A 9,259-nucleotide genomic window follows, 5' to 3' on the forward strand; every position below is an offset into this window, starting at 1 on the left:
TCATGTCTTTATTTATAAATATAAAAATAAATATAAACTGCCTGCATATATTATTTAACAGTCTATTCTTGTTTTAGACATTTTCACTTACTTGTTCTGACAGAATGCTTGCTTTAAAATATTTTTGGAACCATCTTTTATGATCTGCTCTCAATTTTTTAATGTTTAAGTCAGTGGATTGTGAGGACCACAATAAATACTTTAGCTTTTTTTCAAAATAGTGGATTTGAATGTACATTTTAAACCATTGCCCTGATGTAAAACCTTTTCAACTGTGTCAAATTTGTTTCCATGAATGTTTTTATATTTAGTAGAATCCAGTCAAGCATTGTTTTTACTGGTCTTTTTTGGTCTTCCAGATTTTTTGCTGGCTTTTAGTTTCTCTTATGTTAAATTTTTAATGTCATTTGACACAGTGGACATTTTATAGCCTTCCTTTCTTTTTAATCTTGTCTCAAAACATATTTTAATTCTTTGACTTTTGAATCGTATGAAGGCTGTTTATCTTTTGTGTAAACTGGTATCTCTATAGGCGGCACAGTGACTCAGTATTGTAAAGAAAAATAAATTTGATTTTTGTTGGACAAATAAACTTTTATTTATTTATATTTTAACAGGAACATTGAAATAATGGATTCTCAAATTGCCAAGAAAAACCAAAGCCTTACCACAGCCAGTGATGGCATAGTTAGCTTGAAAAAGAAATCTGATTACTTATTACTCCTTTAAAAAGTAACTTAGTTACTTTATTGATTACTTGATTTTAAAAGTAACTAAGTTAGATTACAAGTTACTTTATTAGTTACATTCAGCAGCTGCCAACAACACCCCCCGCCGCCTCAACATAAAAATGACAACCAGTTTTGCCAATACTCACTTTATTGGAAGTGCATTTTTAACAGTAACAATGTATCTCCCGACATTTAAAGTTGAACTGAAAAACAATTTCCTGAAAAAAATACATGTTTTTATAAAAATAAAATAAAGACAGTTTCTCTTGAATTAACTTAACATAAATATTTGTTTTTATAAAAAATAAAATACGGTCTTTCTTGACTTCACTTAACATAAATACTTGGTTTTATAAAATATAAAATAAAGACAGTCTTTCTTGACCTGACATATTTAACTGTTAACACTGTAATGGCAAAACTGAACAATGAACCTGTTGTTCACAGCATTAGAGCAAGCAAGGAGTGGTTTTACAAAACATATGTGTATAACATATGTTTATAACACCACATGTAGACTGACATCATGTCTACTTTTGTTACTTTGGCCTAATCTTATGTTGTAATCGCATGTTATGTGTGAAACAGTGGAGTGGGGCGAGTAAACCAGTGGTTGTACCTCATTAACAGAAGCTTCTCAAACCTCTTGTCAGAAAGTCTATTTCTTCTAGGCATGAGCACCAAACCTCCCTGACTGAAAAGCCGCTCCACAGGAGCACTTGATGGGGTTGGAGTGTTATACTTCAAGAAAATGTTCTTTATGTTTGAAAATGTATGCAGAATCTGAAGGTCATAGGCTGACCTCAGGTAGTCCATGACTTCCTTTTCTGCAGAGTAGGTCTCCTCTGGCTCTGCCTCAAAAGTGAAAAAGTCCATCTCACCTTGGCTGGCAGATGTGGTGGGCACACTGGCAGGGCTCTGTGCTGCAGGAGCAGTTGTGCGACACTCTGCTGTCAGAAGCTCTTTTACTCGCTCCCTCCTACCTGCGTCTCTCAGCCATCGGAGTTTGAATTTTGACAGCTGACAACTGACAGATGCGAGAAGGGCATCTTTGTCGTCCAACACACTGGCAAAACGAGTCTGGATAGCCTGAAAAATATAATTAATATGTTTATGCCTAGAAGGCCTACTATTTATTATGTCATTGAATTACTTGCAAACCATGCCTAATGTTATGGATTTAATTTTGTTTTAGGTTACTTACTGACATTTGTATTTGTTTTAATCTTCTTTTGCAATGATAAGGAATATTCTGCTCCATGTTCATGCTCCGTCTCACCCTGGTCATCACCTGTTTCGGTGCCTTCCATCAGGCCGACGCTTCAGCCACATGAAGACCCGAACGACCAGGCTACAGAGAAGCTTTTATCCAAACTCCATTACGCTCATGAACAATTGAACACTACTGTACTGTTAATACTCGGGACACTTGCACATCAAAACTACCTATTTAATTTATGTAATAGCATACACAGGATTTTCACTTTTACTTCCATTTCTTATTTATATATTTTTATATTTTCTATAGTTTTTATATTGCACAAAACTGCACCTTTTTAAAATTACAATGTAAATTGCACATGCTAAATGTTTACAAATGTTTTCTATGTTTACGGGTATGAATGTGTGTGTAAGGAGAGAGTGAGCTGTGTGAATAAGATTGTCTTTACTGTATTTTTCGTGCACTGCAAGCATCTGTGTAACCAAAAACAAATTCCTTGTATGTGTGAGCATACTTGGCCAATAAAGCCCGATTCCGATTCCGAATAGTGTGATGCAAGAAATTTTAACTAGCTTAAAGATGGAACATACCTGCACTATGGCATCTGGAGAGTGCATCTTTCACAGCCAGGGTCTTCTGCATCAGAACTTCAAGTGTGGGTAGTAAAGTCCCATAAGGACAGTCACCTTGTAAAATGTCCAGTGCTGCAGTCAGAGGCTTCATGACGGTGCAGTACTCATGCAGGAACTGGTACTCTCTGTCTTTGAAGCACTTAACTCCCAGCTTGGTGCACAGAGTATTCAGCTCACTCATGGGGATTTCTGCAATTCTCCTTACAGCATCAAAAAAGGAATTCCACTTTGTGGATGTTGGTACCAGGAGCTTTCTTTTGCTGACTTCCTCCACTGCTTCTGATGCAAGGGTAGATGTACTTGTTTTGGTCCAAAGAGCTGTGCATTTTGCTGTGCTGCTCCTATACACAGTTTTGCTCTCTGCATGGGAAGTTAAATATTTCTCCACATCACTTGTGGAAATGATGTTGATGGTGTGTAAAGCACACCTGTGGTGCGGGGGAAGAGACAGATGGCCATCACTTTCATTCTCAGCTGAGAGGATTTCTGACAGATCTAAAAAAGTTACATCATCTGTGGGGATGGACTCTTCCTCCTCCATCTCATCATCAGACTCTGTGACAGGCTGATAAACTTTAAACGCCTTCACAAAGTTGGATCCATTATCAGTCACTGTTGCAACTACTCTGTTGAGTAGTCCATATGAGTGAATGTTTTCGATTTCTGCACCAATAACATCATACGTGTGTCTACCGCGAATTCTCCTCCATGCCAATGCAGCCTTGTTGCGCTCTAATGTGGATCTACTGATCCAGTGGAGCATTACTTCCATATAGCTTCTGTTGTTAGCAGTCCAAATATCCGCGGTAGTTGACACAAAGTTGACCTCATTCAGCGCGGCCTTCAGATTTCTCTCCATCTCTGCATACTACTTCTCCAGGTAAGAAGAAAAAGCTGCTCTGTGAGGCAGCTCGGCATTGATAGTAGTAGGGATCTTGTTTATTATGGCACGAAACGAGGGCGAGTCAACCGTGTTTAAGGGCAGCATTTCCTCTACTACATACTGCCCGACCAACTTCTTCAACTCTCCCCGACTTACTTGTTTTACACCGAAGTCCAGCTTTTGTTGTTCGGGTGGTGGGGGAGGGGGACCTCCTGCATTAGTCACAGTTCTCTGCTTCACACCACCTGGTGGGACTTGCTCTGTAAGTTTGACTGTGCCGTGCTGCGACTCCAAATGTTTCTTCAAATTTGACGTAGTATTTTTGAAGCTACACTGTGTTCCAAATTATTATGCAAATAATATTTTCTCAGATTTTCCAAAATTACCTATATGAATTGCAGTCATTGTAATTTTCCAGTCATCAACTATTAGAGTACAATTGAAAGGTTTTTGAACAAACTGCCAATGATAACAGTATATTTTTTAAAAAATAAAACACTCAAAATGCACTCAAAATGCATGTTCCAAATTATTATGCACAGCAGAGTTTTCAACCTTTTCATTTTTATAAAGAACAAAAAAATGGTCATTTGTGAAATTATAAGCATTAGCAGGTTATTACAAACTGAAATCAAACAGTTTTCAAGTCAAAACTTTATTCTAGGTGATGTTACATTTGCACATAGGACCCCTTGTTCGAAAGGAGCTTCTGAACTCTCTCGTCCATTGAATTTGTCAGGTTTTGGATGGTATCTGCTTCAATTGTTTTGCATGAGGACAGAATACCCTCCCAGAGCTGTTGCTTAGATGTGAACTGCCTCCCGCCATCATAGACACTCCTTTGGATGATGCTCCAGAGGTTCTCAATGGGGTTGAGGTCAGGGGAGCATGGGGGCCACACCATAAGTTTGTCCCCTTTTATGCCCATAGCAGCCAGAGATGCAGATGTGTTCTTTGCAGCATGAGACGGTGCATTATCATGCATGAAAATGATCTTGCTGCGGAATGCACGGTTCTTCTTCTTGAACCATGGCAGGAAGTGCTGTTTGAGAAACTCCACATACATTATGGAGGTCATCTTTACCCCTTCAGGGATCCTAAAGGGGCCGACAATCTCTCTCCCCATGATTCCAGCCCAAAACATTACTCCACCTCCTCCTTGTTGGCGCCGTAGCCTTGTTTGCATGGGGTGTCCATCAACCAGCCATCCTCCACTCCATCCATCTGGACCATCGAGCGTTGCACGGCACTCATCGGTGAACAAAACAGTTTTGAAGTCAGTCTTCATGTATTGTTTGGCCCACTGGAGCCGTTTCTGCTTGTGTGCAGTGGATAGAGGAGGTCGACAGGATGGCTTACGCACAGCTGCAAACCTCTGAAGGACCCTGCATCTTGTTGTTCGGGGGACGTTGGAGGCACCAGCAGTTTCAAAAACTTGTCTGCTGCTATGACAAGGCATTTTTGCAGCTGCTCTTTTAACCTGACGTAATTGCCTGTTGGAAAGAGTCCTCAATTTTCCCTTATCAGCACGCACATGTGTGTGCTCTGAATCAGCTACATACTTCTTGATTGTGCGATGATCACGATGAAGTGTCTTGGCAATGTTGATTGTAGTCATGCCTTGACCTAAACACTCCACAATTTGTTGCTTCTCAGCAGCCGACACATCCTTTTTCTTTCCCATTTTGGCTGAAAATGTAGGCTGCTTAATAATGTGGGACAGCCTTCTTAAGTAGTCTTGCCTTTAATTGGACACACCTGCCAAACTAATTAGCACAGGTGTCTGCAATTGCTTTCAGTGATATAAAGAGCCCTGACACACATCACGATCAATGAGTTTAACTGACAAACAAAAAAATTCTTACCTTATCACTCCTAAACACTTTTTGCATAATAATTTGGAACACAGTGTAGATAGCACTTTGTTGCCAGCACAGAGTGTACAACGAACCTTGATATTGTCATCTTTAGCTGACACAAACTCAAAATAGTGCCTGTATTTCCAGCTAGAAAACGCGCATCTCTCTCCTCCCTCCATCGTTTACGTTTGTGGCGCTGCGTGGTATTACACGTGAGTTGTCCTCATGCTGAAAACGTAGCTGCGTCCGGAATCGCATACTTCCATACTCAATAGTAAGCGAAATGAGGACGCAAGAGCGGTTAGTATGTCCGATTTCGGACGCAGCTCGTGACTTAATTGTTGCATAGGCCAGACGTCACTCCCCGAGACGCAAGAAGAAAGCAAAAATTTATCTTTTTACTAAGGAAAATGACAAAAATAGTAACACACAGTAACTTGGATAAGTAACTTTAATCTGATTACTGGATTGGAAATAGTAATTCGTTAGATTACTCGTTACTGAAAAAATTTGGTCAGATTAGAGTAACGCGTTACTGACATCAGTGACCACAGCGGAGGAGATGAGAAACCAAACAAAGCTTGTGATGCAACCTTATGCTAACTGGGAGGAATACCTGACTGCTGCACCACTCTTCATAGCCATCATGGCAGAGCTGGTCTTTATATCTTTCAAAACCGATTTTTCCATTAACAGAAACCCACCGAAGGATGGCTTCAAGTGCATCAAATACCCAGATTCATTTCGTGCATGCCTCATGCAAGTGTTTAACTCTGGCTAGCATTCAATGAGGCCCACAAGAACATGGACCAGATTAGACTGATCCAGATTACATGAAGACTGCTGTGAAGATTCTGTTCCAAGGTAACAGTGAGGTTGTTGAAGCTCATCTCCCTGACCAGCTGGAGAACATCCGTACCATTGCAGATGACTGTCTTCTGCTGGCTACTGCAGCTGAAAAACACTTTGATGATGTCATCAATATTATCCAAGAATTGCTGGAAGCCTGTGTAAATGCTGAGCACTTTAATGGAGAAGAGTTGGAGAAAATCAAAGAGAAACTGGAGGAGAACAAAATGAAGAAACTGTCCTCAGAAGAGGCTCTTGAACTCTCTAAAAAGGCAGCCAAAGAAATGGAACAGAAAATGAAAGATGCACAAGAGATGTACAGCCAAGCAATTAAATCCATACCCACTGGATGGGAAATGATGGCTATGGATCTTTTTGGAGCTGTGAATGAGGGCATTACAGATTTAGTTCAAGGAGTAACAGCTTTAGTCGCACAGCAAAGGAAGAGAAAAGCTGCAACAACAGTTGCTGATACAAAGAGCGACACTGAAGGTGAAGACAATGTAATTGATGTTGTGGATAAAATTACCATCTTTAGCAAGTCTGCAGAAATCCTGACCTATGCTGAAAGTATTCAAGTTTGTGGTTGATGACCAGATTAACTGGAAACGCTTGTACAATCAAAAAAACAAAGCCACACTGACAGATTTTTTTGCCACACAGCTCAAAAGAATCAAGGGCGATCTGCAAAAGATACAGAAATGCAAACCAAATACTCACACCCAAAGCATGTGTGAAGAAGGAATTGAGATCTGCAAAGAACTTGCAAAATATGCACCAGATGGGAAATGTGAGGCCAGCATAACAAAAGTGTTAATTAAAAAAAATCTTAGATTTGACTGTCAGCTCGCAAATTTGACAGCAAAAGCAAAAACGTCCCAAAATCTCCTGCCCTGGCACCCAAACCACCAATGATGTACAAGGAAGAAAGTAAATCAGGGAGGATTAGTTCTTCACAAAAGGCATCCAAGAATGCCATGTTCCGTGTGGAGCAGAGCCGTGCTCAGCTGAACCAGACTAGAGAAATCTACAATAAGAGTATTGAGAACATGGAGAAGAACCAAAAGGAGCTGACTGAAATCTTAACCCAGATGAGACAATGTAAAGTCAAAGAGATAGACTTTAATACCACCATAGAGATGCTGATCAAAGGTATGGATGCCATGGGAAGGGTGAAGGAGCAATGGGAGAAAATGGTGCACTTTTTTCAGATGGTGTCCAACATTGTGAAGATCAGTCTGACAAGAACTCTTAAAGATTTTGCACAGACATCAGAAAAGACACAAGCACTTTCCTCCAATGCAAAGCTCTACTTAAAAGATCTGCTTTATAATCAAGCCTTTCAAGCCACCAACATCGCCAGTCTCGTCCACATGATTTCAGCCACCTACACCGATGTGTCCAACAAATACTTGATGAATCGGGTCAGCTCTCACTTATGGCCATAGACAAGAGCAGTCCAGAGTTTGAGAAGGAGCGTTTGGATCTGGGAAACTCTTGCGATTCAGCTCAGGAAGCTATTTTGCGCCTCGTCCTAGAGAACAAGGAGGAGTTTGAAAGAAAGAGTGAGTCAAGAATAAAGAAGATTGACCAAGAGCTGCTTGCCATTCTTCCCTCCATGGCTCCAGAAGAAATTGAGATTATTCAAGCTGCTGCTCAAAGTGGATTCACAGAGGAGGAAGAAGACATGTATGCTTGAGGGAATGGACAAGAATGAAACTTGTCTACCATTACAAATCATAGAGCATACAAATTGTTGCATAATAAACATGGCATATGAATAGAATACCAGTTAGTTATTTGTCTGGACAAAACTCAGTAACATACTCAAGTTAAATATGCAGAAGTTTCTCTAGAAGGGGAAGCAGCATGTAGTTTTTAACAATCTTTAACAATCTATATCCTTGTTTATTTAAAATCAAAAGTTAAATTCTTTTTTAGGTTTAGGTGACTTTAGGCTGTTATTGCTTGCTTTTAGTTGTATGTATGAATATTAAAGTTCAGTATAGTACATAGAGGCTGCAGTCCATTCTGAACTAGTCATCACTTTGCAATAACCTGTGTGCACTCAATGTAGTAAGCAATCTTTAGCTATATTTTATGAGCTTAGTTTCATTGGTAATATTTAAAACTTAAATTGCATTTATATGTAAACCTGATGCATTTTTATTTAAAGTAAAAATAAGGCATTTGAAAATTATAACCCTGAAATATACATCAGTTTAAACTGTTAACTTCAGTTTGAATCACAGCCAAACACATTGTTATATTAACTGTTTATGATTTTTAACATTTCAGATTAATTCAGAAACTATATTTGATTAAGAAAATGTTCATATGAGATAAGAATTCTATTGATTGTTGTTTTATTTCAACCAGTCAAATAAAAAATGTAATTCAACGTCCACTGTCTGATTCTTTACAGCAGATTCAGAAAGTATTTAGATCCCTATTTGCACACTTCATTTTGTAGTGGTTTTGACTTTTAATGGCTATAATGGCCATTTTATGCATCAACTTACACTGTCAGTCAGTGATCTACTTGAATTTTGATCTAGTGAATTATAAGGGAAATAATCTGTTTGTGAAGATTAGTTAAAAAAATTGTCATTTACAAAGTTTTATAAATCGCTCAAACTATAGTTTGTTGACATGGAATATGGGGAGGAAATAAATATGAGTTTTATTGACTTTAATTTAAGTGTAGGAAGTGTAGACTTTCGACTTTGACTGTCAGTTGACTGTAAGTTATGCAAGTCAGGCCTGCAGTTCAGTTCTTTAGATGATCATCTGGATGCTTTGTCGATGAATTCTTGGTAAAATTTTGCAAGCTGGGGAAATCAGTGAAACACTCAGTGAGTAGCGCTGTCACCGCACAGCAAGAAGGTCTTGTGTTCGATTCCTAGGTGGAGCTGTCCGGGTCCTCTCTGTAAAGAGTTAGCATGCTCTCCATGTGTCTGTGTGGGTTTCCTCCAGAAGCTCTGGTTTCCTCCCACAGTACAAAGACATGCAAGAAAGGTGAACTGGAGATACAAAATTGTCCATGACTGTGTGTGACAAATCCTAATAAATAAATATACAAT

At 39.2% G+C, this 9,259-nt stretch overlaps 1 pseudogene; it reads left to right on the forward strand.

The window, feature by feature from the left end:
- The first annotated feature begins 630 nt into the window (after positions 1-630).
- LOC134319231 (uncharacterized) lies at positions 631-8,032 on the forward strand (annotated as a pseudogene).
- Positions 8,033-9,259: the final 1,227 nt, after the last annotated feature.

This window comes from Trichomycterus rosablanca, chromosome 1 (assembly GCF_030014385.1).
Source record: "Trichomycterus rosablanca isolate fTriRos1 chromosome 1, fTriRos1.hap1, whole genome shotgun sequence".
Lineage (NCBI taxonomy): Eukaryota > Metazoa > Chordata > Actinopteri > Siluriformes > Trichomycteridae > Trichomycterus > Trichomycterus rosablanca.